The sequence below is a fragment of the Urocampus carinirostris genome, chromosome 1, assembly GCF_059441175.1.
Source record: "Urocampus carinirostris isolate Australia breed hairy pipefish chromosome 1, RoL_Ucar_1.0, whole genome shotgun sequence".
NCBI classification, from domain to species: Eukaryota; Metazoa; Chordata; class Actinopteri; order Syngnathiformes; family Syngnathidae; genus Urocampus; species Urocampus carinirostris.
Window position 1 is genome coordinate 64,208,282 of NC_142349.1, and position 11,912 is coordinate 64,220,193.

An 11,912-nucleotide genomic window follows, 5' to 3' on the forward strand; every position below is an offset into this window, starting at 1 on the left:
TTGTTTTCTTGATGTTAAGGTTTTAAGTTTTCTCTTGCCCGCATGTCTGTTTCAGATCCGGGGATGGTGTAGTTGTGGCCTGCGCAGTCCTTTGAGACTCTTTGTGCTTAAAGTCCATACAAATAAATGTGACTTGACTTGACTAGTTAAACCCTGTTTCCTCAGTTGGGTGCTAGACCGTTGCCTCGTTTGTCACATCCTTTTTTGTTTCCAGTGTACCGAACTCTTGCCTCTTTTCCTGACCACGAGTACCGTATGCAGAACATTTGAACATTAGCCTTCACGTCTTGAACCACGAATGCTGCTTCTGGTTATCTTGATACTGTTGCCCCAATTTCTGACTTCCTGTGTATCGAATTAAAGGTCTATTGCTGCACTGGTCAGTGTTTCTTCCCTGTACCTCCACCTTGGGAAAAGTGCATATTGACCATTTACAAAAGAAAAAAAGTGTCTCAAAGGGAACCGGCTCTTGATTGTTGGGGAGCCAGGTCCTGTCGTTCACTCCCAAGAGCCATCTCATAGAGCCATTTCGTTCTTGAATGACACAGCACCAGTAGCGTGTTAAAGTGTTCAGAACAGACTGATAAAGTGATAGATTATTGTTTTAGTTAGTTAGTTAGTCAGTCATTAATATTTAGCAATAGTGATGTCAGTCACTTCCTTCATTCATTGTTTCAGTTTCGGCTGGAGAAACCATGGCCACAGGACGAAAAGGATTAAGTCCCTCTTCATTGAACACAATTATTTTAAATATAAAATCCATAAAAACTTTTTTTTTAAATTATAGACATGCATCGTTGATATATTTATTTGTTGATGAAAAACATGTTATCAAGATTTCAGATTGATTCTTCAGGACTTCGTTTTGATATCACAATGAAACAGCTGTAAGACTCCACTAGTGCAGCATAGGCCAGTAAGAAATGAATGAAACATCGATTAATGAACCAATGTGTGACACATGTCACCCAAGGTCTCACTGCTCCACGAGGCTTCACTTTCCCATCACTACAGTGAGGCGTTTAGGGCTTTCTTAAGCGCAGTGCAAGTGGGAAAATGAAGGTCTGTCAATGATGCCCTTAACATATAAAATGTAATAAAATAGTACAAGATTTTTTGCAGAACATCTATTTATATGTAATTTGTATATACAATTTTTTTTTTCGAGATGATGCATTTTAAAGACAGTCTGCCTTCTTTGACTTCCTGAGCTGTGACGCCATGTGAAGAACACCAGACCCCTAGCAAGCCAGTCACCCTACTGGTTTAAATTCTAATAAGTCGAAAAGGCTTTGAGTCCAAAAGGTTTTGAATCCAAAAGTGCCACACAGAGCTCTAATAGGGGCTAAACCAGTCAGGACATGGCAGGTTGGCCGGCTGCTAAAAAGGGCCACCCGGGACAGATCGGCAGAAAAACAGGAGGCTGGCCGACCAAAAACACGCAGTAGGCAGCCAGGATAACCAGGAGCTAACAACAACAAAAAACTCCCACTGCAACAAACATGAACCCAGCCGTAGTTATACCAAATGAGCATGGCAGGCTAGCCGGATGTCGGAGGACGAACCCGGAAGAACAACGAAAAGAAAAGGAGAGGCTTTGACACATGACCGAAAACATGTGGTAAGCAGCCAGGATAACCGGGAGCAAAAACTGCAACAAACCGAACCCAGCCGTGGGAAAAAGCGAGCATGGCAGTCCATCTAGCTAGCCGACTACTCACGCGGCTGACCTAGACCAAACAAAACTGGAAGCCTTTGGGAGCCTGCATGCTAACGGGGTGCTATCTGGACAATATTATATAAACATAAGAGAAAAAGTCACAATCACATACCTAAAAGGAGGCAAAGGCAAATAATGGAACGCACATTGTCCACGACGGCAGGTAAACTAACCTTATGCAGCATTTGATGATCAATGCATGCAACTTGGACAAAGCAATCAAAAGCGGAAATGAGCGCTATGCATTTACTGATTACTACAATGGCCGTCTGTTTTTCAACAGGACCCCCTATTGTTTTGAACATTGTGGTCATCCGGCAACGTCACAGCTCTAGGGGATATGAGGTCAAACTGTCAACGTCAAAATGATTTTCTTGAGATCAATTGCACGTGGAATTTTTGGAACCAATCCGCATGATTGTGGGGAGGGACACTACACGTTCTGCGTCTAATCGGTGTTGTGTAATCACTTTAAATACTAAAGTACCAGATTTGCTCATTCAGGCCATCCGTTCCAGGGCGCCCTCTTGCCGGCATTGGCGTGTTGGAACCTCACAGTGATTTGTGAAATAAGTCATGAAAATGTTTAAATGAGGACACATGTTGACATAGTGTGTTTACATCTTTTACATGTAAAGGTGTATGCAATAAACTAATGACTAAATGTCGCGGGTGGCGAGACAATTCCATGGTCACCCATTATAATCCATTGTGACCCGTGATAATCCATTATAACCAACATGAAAGATGCAGCTGATAATGTAGGAAACAGCAGAGAATTGTACCACACTATTTTTGTGAGTGTACAAAAACATCTCTAACTTGTTCAAAGAAATGAGAAACTGCTTTTTGGATGTGCACTAGTGATAAAATGTAGTAAGAGTTGAGCATGTTATGTTAAAAAAGTAATAATTTATAGTTACTCTCTACTTCTTCCAAAAAGTATCTGAGTTACTAACTGAATTACTCTATATTCAAAGTAATTAGTTACCTGGGAAAGTAACTATTTCCTTTACTTTGAAAGAAGTTGTTGTAATTCAAATAATTTGAAATGTACTGAGTAAAGTAGTATTTGAGAAGAACAGACGGGTAGTAAGTTGTGTTATAGAACCTTGTGATATTTATCGCACCTCACTAGCAGCAGATTTATCATAAACTGGAAGTACAAACAAAAATAAACAATAAACAATATAATAAAATGACAATCGGCAGTGAACAATATAAAATGAGTTTAATAAATTGAATCTAACTCTCATGAGCTGAGACAACTGGTCAAATGGACGTATGCTACTGTACTTCAACTAATTTGTTCAACAACTGTAAAACAATATAAAGTGACTTTAAATTTATAGAATAAATCACAATCTCTGGTCAGACAACTGCTCAAGTAGACATATGCTACTGTACAACAAAAGTAAACAGTCGGACAATATAAAGCGTGTTTAACACTGCAGTGTAAAATGAATCAAACAAACTCTCACAACTTGAAACACTGGTCAAATAGAAATAGGCAACTGCACTTTAAATATTTTGTTCACAACAAAAGTCAACAGTAAAATAATACAAAGTGACTATCCAATCCCTCTCGCTATGTGATAACACGTGCTTGATAACATGAGAACTACATTACACATTAAGACACATTGTTACTGGGCTATTTTTTATAGTTGTATGTTATAGTTCACTTGCGACACACGCAAAAGTAAATACTCGTCCACGCCAACACGTCTCGTCTCCATTTATTCACAGTAACGCACCGCTTTTCACCGTCAGGAATGGTAACCGCATTCTAATGGCGGAATAAATAACGGTAATTTACCCCATTACAGAAAAAAATATCGCCAGTATGGAACTATGTTATTCATAACGGCTTATTCCCAACACTGGAATTAAACACATGGGTGGAATTAGCATTCAGCCATTTTGGTCCTCATCTATGGAACAGTCTGCCGGAGGACATCAGTCTGCAGGGACCCTTCCAATTTTGAAAAGGAGGCTCCAAGCCCACTTTCTTAATGTAGGTTTTAACTGATCATTTTGTCACGGTTGCCATAGCGCCCAATTGGTCCCCGCCCATTGACACCAGCTGAAACGCGTTGACAGATTGCTGCCGGACTACTTAAACACTGTCTTGTGAGTCACCCGGTGTCAGAGCGTCTGCGAAACTCCTGCTAGACTCTTTTGTGATATTCCAAGTCCTGTGAATCCTTGTTTTCGCCTGTGTTTTGATCCAGTTTTTTTTTCGGCCCGATCTGTTTGATTTTGACCACTCCCTCGTTACGCTCAAGCTACTTCCGCGACCCACGATCTTCAGATCGAGTGTGCACTCATTCCTCGTCTCCCCAATAAACTGTGAGTAACGTTACGCGATTGGGTTCTCATTCCTGTTTCCTGTCCTGGTTTGTGACACATTTTTATTTTTGATCTGTTTAACTTATAATCTTTTACTGTCCAATACTTTACTCTTATGTCATACTTTTATGTTTTGTTCTGTAGTTTTTTTTAATTTTATATTTCTATTTCTATATTTCAGTGTTTCCTCATTTGGGGGTACCACACTGGTAGGATGTGGTTCAATGTCTGAAAATCCTGGAGCCATCGACTGCCATCCCTATCAGTGGGAATAAGCCTCCCTCGGGTCCCTTTCCTCACATGGTTAGTCTGTGCCGTGGCATAATCATATTTCATCTCTATCACTACTTATTTTGTTCTTATTGTATTTTAACCATTGTGTGAGCATGTGCATGAGTTGTTTTGGGTTGTCGGAGGGGGGGTGTTGAGGATTTTGCTGTCTTTTTGTATGCTAAAAGTTTTTTTTTGCCTGAAAAGTGCTTTACAAATAAATAAATCAACTTCTTATTTTTTATTTTAAAAACATCTTTTTGGACACTGCCGCTGTGGTCACAAAGAAAAAAAACATCCGCTCACACAAAAGGTTCATCAGTGCGAACATGAATTTCCACAGTTTGAATGAGCAATTTGGCAAACATTCTCCACACAATTCAAAGAAGCCTGCTCAGATTTGATGCCCTCTGTCTAATTTGTCCGTCCCAACAAACCCGTGTGCGCAACAAATCCTTCCGGAAAAAAAAGAAAAGCTTTTTGTTGAGCTCACGGGATGAATGAGGATGTTCTGACTTCGGGTCGCCTTAAAAAAACAAACAAAGACAGCATGGAGATAATAGATGCAGTTCTTTGGAAATGACTCCCACATGTGACTTGCATGATCTGGATGGCCCTTTTTTGTTGAAGCGCATTTAATGTGTAAAATCAGCATGGTCCGTGAAAGGGCATTGGAATTTCAAATAAGTACATTCACAGATAATGAATATGTCTGATGTAGAACTTGACACACACATGCTATATCTCAGTGTTGGGCACATTATTAAAAAAAAAACAGTACCGTATTTTCCGCACTATAAGGCGCACCTAAAAGTCTTAATTTTTTTCAAAAGCTGACCATGCGCCTTATAATACAGTGCGCCTTATATATGGATCAATATTAAGTCGCAAAGTCTTGCAACTAATGCAAGCAGCCGCCGACTAGATTTTCCCCCGAACGCGAAGTAGTCCGCGTTGTATGCTGGGATTTATATACCGGCGTTTCATTGGCTAACCAATGTGTCAATCATCATTTGAATCGATCACTATTGGCTAAAGTTATTCGGCGGTAAAGGGGGCGGATCCTTTTTATCATTTACAGGCTCGCATAGGCTAAAGGGGCAAAACAAACCCTGCAATTGGCCGAAAAAGATGTGTCAATCATCAGTTGAATCGATCACTATTGGCTAAAGTTGTTCGGAGGTAAAGGGGGCGGATCCTTTTTATCATTTACAGGCTTGCATAGGCTAAAGGGAAAAAACAAAGCCTGCAATTGGCCGAAAAAGATGAATGTGAATAGCATGTTGGGTAGAACTCACGGCATAGAGTAAACAGTATTTTATTCTGTACTGTATTTGTAAATATTTTACTCTCCTGGATTTACTACACTCAAGGATATGAGGACCATAGTTGCACATTATTATTGAACACAACGACTTTGGTGAGCTACTCCGGCTATATATTTTCCCAGTATCTTGTTTCAGAGTGATATCGATGTTTCTGTGATGGGTCTTTTTTTAAATTAAACTCAATTCCAAGTGTTTATTGTCATATGCACAGTAAAGTTGCGAGCGAAAAAGAAAATAGAAACTAAGGAATGGTTGGCATTTCTTGAATCCCAAGACTTTAACCTTCCGAATGATATTTGGAACGATGCATTTGAGTGACATCGTACGGACACCACATCCGCACGTGTCTACGACACGTATTTGCTTCTTTGCAAGCTTTCGGAGTGTTAATGGGGTAATAAGTTTGACTGAACTATCTGACTGTTTTGTCGACGTTCCCATTGTAGCGCCTCATAATCCGGTGCGCCTTATGTATGGAAGATATAGGACCAAAAACTATTTTTGGGGGGTGCGCCCTATAACCCGCGCCCTATAGTGCGGAAAATACGGTAATTTATTTTGGTTACTAATCATTTCATTTCAAAGGTAACTCACTTAATCCACACATTACCAGTGTCTGAAACTCATGAGAAAAAGTTACCGGACACCAGCCATAAAGTTGCCTGCCCTATTTTTCACAACTTGAAACACAATAAGACAACTCATCGCAAAAAAAAAACCATTGTTGCAAACTATTATGGATTGATCATCAGAATATATAACAGAATAACACTTTAAAATTAAGTTCACTATACATCTACTTTACTTTCATTGTATGTATATGACATCGCTGTTTTCCATCTGCCATCACTATGTACCTGTATTTACTCATCTTCATTCATGCAATGTTTGTGTTGCCGTCGTCTGCTACAAGCCACTTGAACTCTTCTTTCCACGATGCTTTTAATGTATGTTTACGTTTTGTAGCGTCATCAATTTTGTTACCTTCTTTTGAATCTTCTGGGTCTGAGGTTTTGGCTTGATTCCTATGCACCTATCCATTTTTCTTGTGTTCTCTGTGCGTCTACTTTGGGAAATGATGTGCAAATGCACGACCGCAGGAGTACTACAAAAATACTACAGAAATACTAGAGAAATCCTACTACAGAAAAATACAAGTACAACAGTTGGAAGAACAACTACAAGAATCCAATACATTACTAATTACTGATGATTGCAATTCCCCTTATTAAGCGTACCTAATGTGCGGTCCTTTCTCAAGTTTTCTTCATTCTCCTCATGATGAGGTTTTTGAGTTTTTCCTTGCCCTCATGTACGTTTTAGATCAGGGGATGGTGTTACATTACTCTGTAATTTGAAATAGTCCATGCAGCCCTTTGAGACTCCTTGTGATTAACGGCTATACAAATGAACATGACTTGACTTGACTTAACCTTATAAATCCGGACGAAGTCATTCGATGCAGACTTCTGATTGGCTGCAGAGTAGGCAAATTGCCAAACGAACCGAAATTCCGAAATTTCCAAACCGAACGAAGATTTCGAAATCGGAACAAAGCAAACGTTTTATTTAAAAAAAAAAAGAAAAAAAAGAAAAAAAAAAATTCCCTTGAAAAAGTTGTCGGCCACCCGAATGGAGACGTTTTGTAAGTTGTACGCCCGACGTAAAAGATGCACGCCCCAGGCGGACGTTATTTCAGACACTGACATTACTGACGGCAAAATGTATCGCGTTAATCCGAAAGTAACTACCTAGTCATCAATGACCGTGTATTTGTTACAGGCCTCACACAGAATAGCCGGTATCCAGAAGATAGTTTTATGTCAAGACCCAGGGCAGGAAACAGGAAGGAGAACCCAATAGCATAACGTACTCACAATTTATTAGGGAGAGGTGGAGTTCGCGCACACTCGATCCGGGGATCGATGGTCGCGGAAGAGGGTTGAAATCCAAACAAAAGAGTGGTAAAAATCAAACAATTTAGGCCGAAAATAAAACAGGATCAAACGCAGGCAAATTCACGGACTAGGCATTTCAAAGAGTTTAACAGGAGTCTTGCAGAAGCTTCACAGACGCTCAGACAACTAACGGCTCAAAGGACCGCGTTTAAGTACTCCCAAGCAATCAGTCAACTCGTCTCAGCCGGTGTCCATGGGCGGAGCCAATTGGGCGTCGTGGCAACCGCGACAGAACCCGGCGCCACCCGGCTGGGACCAACTGGGCGCCATGGCAACCGTGACAATTTTATCTGTTTTTATTTCAGGGTGAAGAAAAGAACGCACAAGAACAATTGAAAAAAAATGTGTCCAGTATTCTTGTTTAAACTTCAGGAAATGGCATAAACATAGACCAAAAACATCACATAAGCAGAACTTATATTACATTCTAAGCTAAATTCTCTCATTAAAAAATCAAAATAAATGCCCAGGAGCCGTACAAAACGGTCGCCAGAACGCCATTTTATGTTTTTTTACACACAAAAAAACGTAAATACCCTTGTTTTGCTCCTCAAACAGTCCCATCTCGCAATTTTTCATCAAAAAAACAATTTAAACATCCAAAAATGACCCACAGTCCTTTTGACTAAATTGTAGTTGTTATAAACATTTTACAAACCCATTTTTATTTCAGGATGAAGAAAAGGGGTTTTTAAGGGTTATTGTTCCATCTCCATTATTCATTATCCATGATCCGTTATCAGTCAGTTCATAATACGCTACAAAGCCTAGGATCCGGGACACTTACTCTCAGCCAAAAGGCCAAGCTAAGGTCCTAGCCCTAAAGCCTTGCTGCGATGTACACAAATCCAGAACCACAGTTGACATGGTTCTGATCTATCCGTCACATGTTGACAGAAGATTTCTGGCCGTGAAGCAGATGCCGTTGACAAGAGTCGTGTCTTTCTTGTGTGACGGCATCTTATAATTGTCTGAAGAAGTCGTTACACAGCATACCATTCACTGGCGACACGCTTCCTCTAGTGGTCAAGTTTGCAACCTGCACTCTCCAAAACAAATATGGCTTCTTCCCCATATCAACACCAGAAATACCTTCAAACTTGTGACCATAAACATAAATATCTTAGACGTCACATATACTCTCATAGAGGCCTTCTGTCTAAAAATGTTTAACCCTCACCCTAACCCTAAACCCTAACCCTAAATACCCTGAAAGCCACACACTGTGTACCATTCGCTACTGATGACACACAACCAAATATGACATATAGAGGGCTCCGCGCTTTGTGCTAAAAATAGTAACACGGCTTCGTGCCGGCATCTTGGAAGTCTGTCGATTACAAGCGGTGATAGCGAGAGGAGCAAATATTTACTCAGTTTGTCTATTTATTTACTCAACTAGCTTCGTTTGTGTACGGATTTTGTCCATCAACACTATGGAAAACTACGTGGAGAGTTTAGACAAGCAAGCACGCGAGCGGTACGCTGCGAAGTTGCATTTTATTGGAAAATTGGATCCCTACAAAATTAAAAACAAGGACTGGAAGTCTGATCCCGATGTGTTGCCGTGTGTGACTTACTTCGAACTTGTTAACTATCTTATTTTCCACCCAAGTCCCTTTTGTGAACTGAAGGATTTTCAAAAGTATGGAAGCCAACGACAGATTTGACCTGATTTAACCTAGCCATACTTGAATGGTGTCGACAGATGTACATGAAGTACACATGTCCCATAACCTTTTTAAAATTTATTTCTACATCATAAATAATTCAATTTACCTGTCAGAAAGTGGTCAGAACAAACACGAACACAGTCAAGCTTTGGCAAATTCGACCGGTTGATAGCTGCCAGCCACATTCGTCTTCGCCGTTCACTTTTCTCCTGAACTTCAATCCCCTGTTTACAACACACTTCGGATGTCTAAAGAAGCCCTTCCCACCCTTTTCCCCTCGGCTACAACAGCCAACAATAACGCACGTATTCGGCATTACAATGTAGAATCTAACTGGTTCGCTGAACAATAACAATGAAGTGAAAAGCTTTGTGGACTTCCAAAATGGCCGCCAGCAATGCATTGTGGGTAATCTTAGGACCTCGAAGCACTCTATAAACTGACGCCCCTGATTTCAGAATTTGATTTGAATCAGAACTTCCCTGTTTTCTAAGGATGGCAATGATTGGTTGTTACCTGAGCTTGGAGCAAATTTGATGTCCTTGTTACAATTTGTGGCAAACAAAAGAAAGGTGGATTTCGTTTTTCAATTTCTTCAAACAAAATAAGAATCAGGATGGACTCTAGGTTAGGTTTAGTGTGGGCACCTATATCAGGTCACTGTTTTAAAAATCTTAGATTTGACCTTCCTTTAACAGTTCATCTCCTGATTTGTTGATATCACTGCATTATACTGTCTCCTTGTGGCCAAATTAACGCACGTCAGACTTTTAATAGAATTGTTAAAATGTACTTTTCAAGGTCTTGCTTGTCGACTGGCCTAATTTATAATATGTATGATATGTTTTCATACTTTTGAAATATATTTTTTTCCAGGTTTTTTTTGTACAAGTTTAGGGTTATGATGGCCCTGGTGTAGTAACGGTCTCTGAGCATGTTAGTCTTTGTTTTAAGTAACTAGTTGCATCTAATAATGACGACGACGATGATGATAATAATAATAGTAATAATGATGATGATAATTATTATTATTATTATTATTATCATCATAATCATAATATTGGTGGTCGGGTGGGGTTTTCCTTTACCACTTGGGTCGTAGGGGCATATTTTTCTGTGGTGTGTCTTGGGCAGGGTTGGGTAGGGTTACTTTAACTGGATTACTTTAAATTACTTTTGGATTACTCCAATACCAAATATGCTAATAAAAGACAATATCTGTGTATTATTTGTTATTGCAACATCCATTGCAGCCTCATCATCCTGGAAGGGGGATACCACATGTGCGTCCCTTCTCAAGGTTTCTTCATTTTCCTCATGTTGAGGTTTTTTGAGTTTTTCCTTGCCCTCATGTTGGTTCCAGATCAGGGGATGGTGTAATAATAGTCTGAAAAATTGGTCTGTGTAATAACCTTTGAGGCCCTTTGAGACTCTTTGTGATTAAGGGCTATACAAATAAAAATGACTTGACTTGACTTGACTAAATATGAATCAAATGATGACTCACGACACGTGGTAAGCTTTCTCTCCAGGCTTTGATCCCTTTGATCTCCAGCAAAACTAACATAAAATGCGACAGAAACAAAATGAAAATAAATCCAAACAGCTTGCCAACATCATTTTTGCCGTTCCATGTATTCCGTCACTCCCCAAGCCTGCACAAAATGTTATAATTTTATTCATATCCAGTTCGTTTTGTCTTTTATTAGCATATTTGGTATTGGAGTAATCCAAAAGTAATTGAAAGTAATCAAGTTAAAGTAACCCTACCCAACCCTGGTCTTGGGGAAGTACAGCTTGGTGGCGCCAACAACAACAACAAGATCGACAACAACAACAATAATGATAATAGTAATTATTATTATTTTTTGGGGGGGTGCATGCAGGCATTGGGGGATGCTGCATTAGCGGGAACTGAACCCTTATTATTATCATCATTATTTTTATTATTATCATTGTCATTATTACTATATTATAATAATAAGAATATTAATATCAATAATAAGAATATTCTAAATACTAAATATTTTTTTCTTCAAAAAAATGTTTTTCTCTTAGAAAGACGTTTTGCAGTGTGGAGTTGCAAGGAATTAAACCCTGTACCTCCGCACCATGGGGCTGCATGCTAACCACCCAGCTGACGTGGCACCTCTAGATAATGTGGAGGATAATAAGTAATAAGAGTATATTTTACTTATGTAACAAAACGATATTTTTGATGCATTTATCACTGTTTGAAGATCATACATACATGCTAATAATTGCATGTTGGTTGGTGGGTGCACACATGTGCCCTGCAGTTACGGTATTTTGTATGTGTGTGTGGATCCCTTAACCCAGGGGTCGGGAACCTATGGCTCGCGAGCCATATATGGATCTTTCTATGAGAACCTGTGGCTCAGAGACAAATTTGATTGCATGCAAATTTTCTCCATCTCGTTCAAAACATGAGCCATTAATCCTGTTCGGATACACGCAAACTTCTGCAAGACTCCTGTTAAACTCTGTATATTATTTCTGATTCATACTTACTTACTTTTCCTTGTTGCATATTTTTGGGCTTTAACACTTTTTGTAAAGATAGATAGATAGATAGATAGATAGATAGATA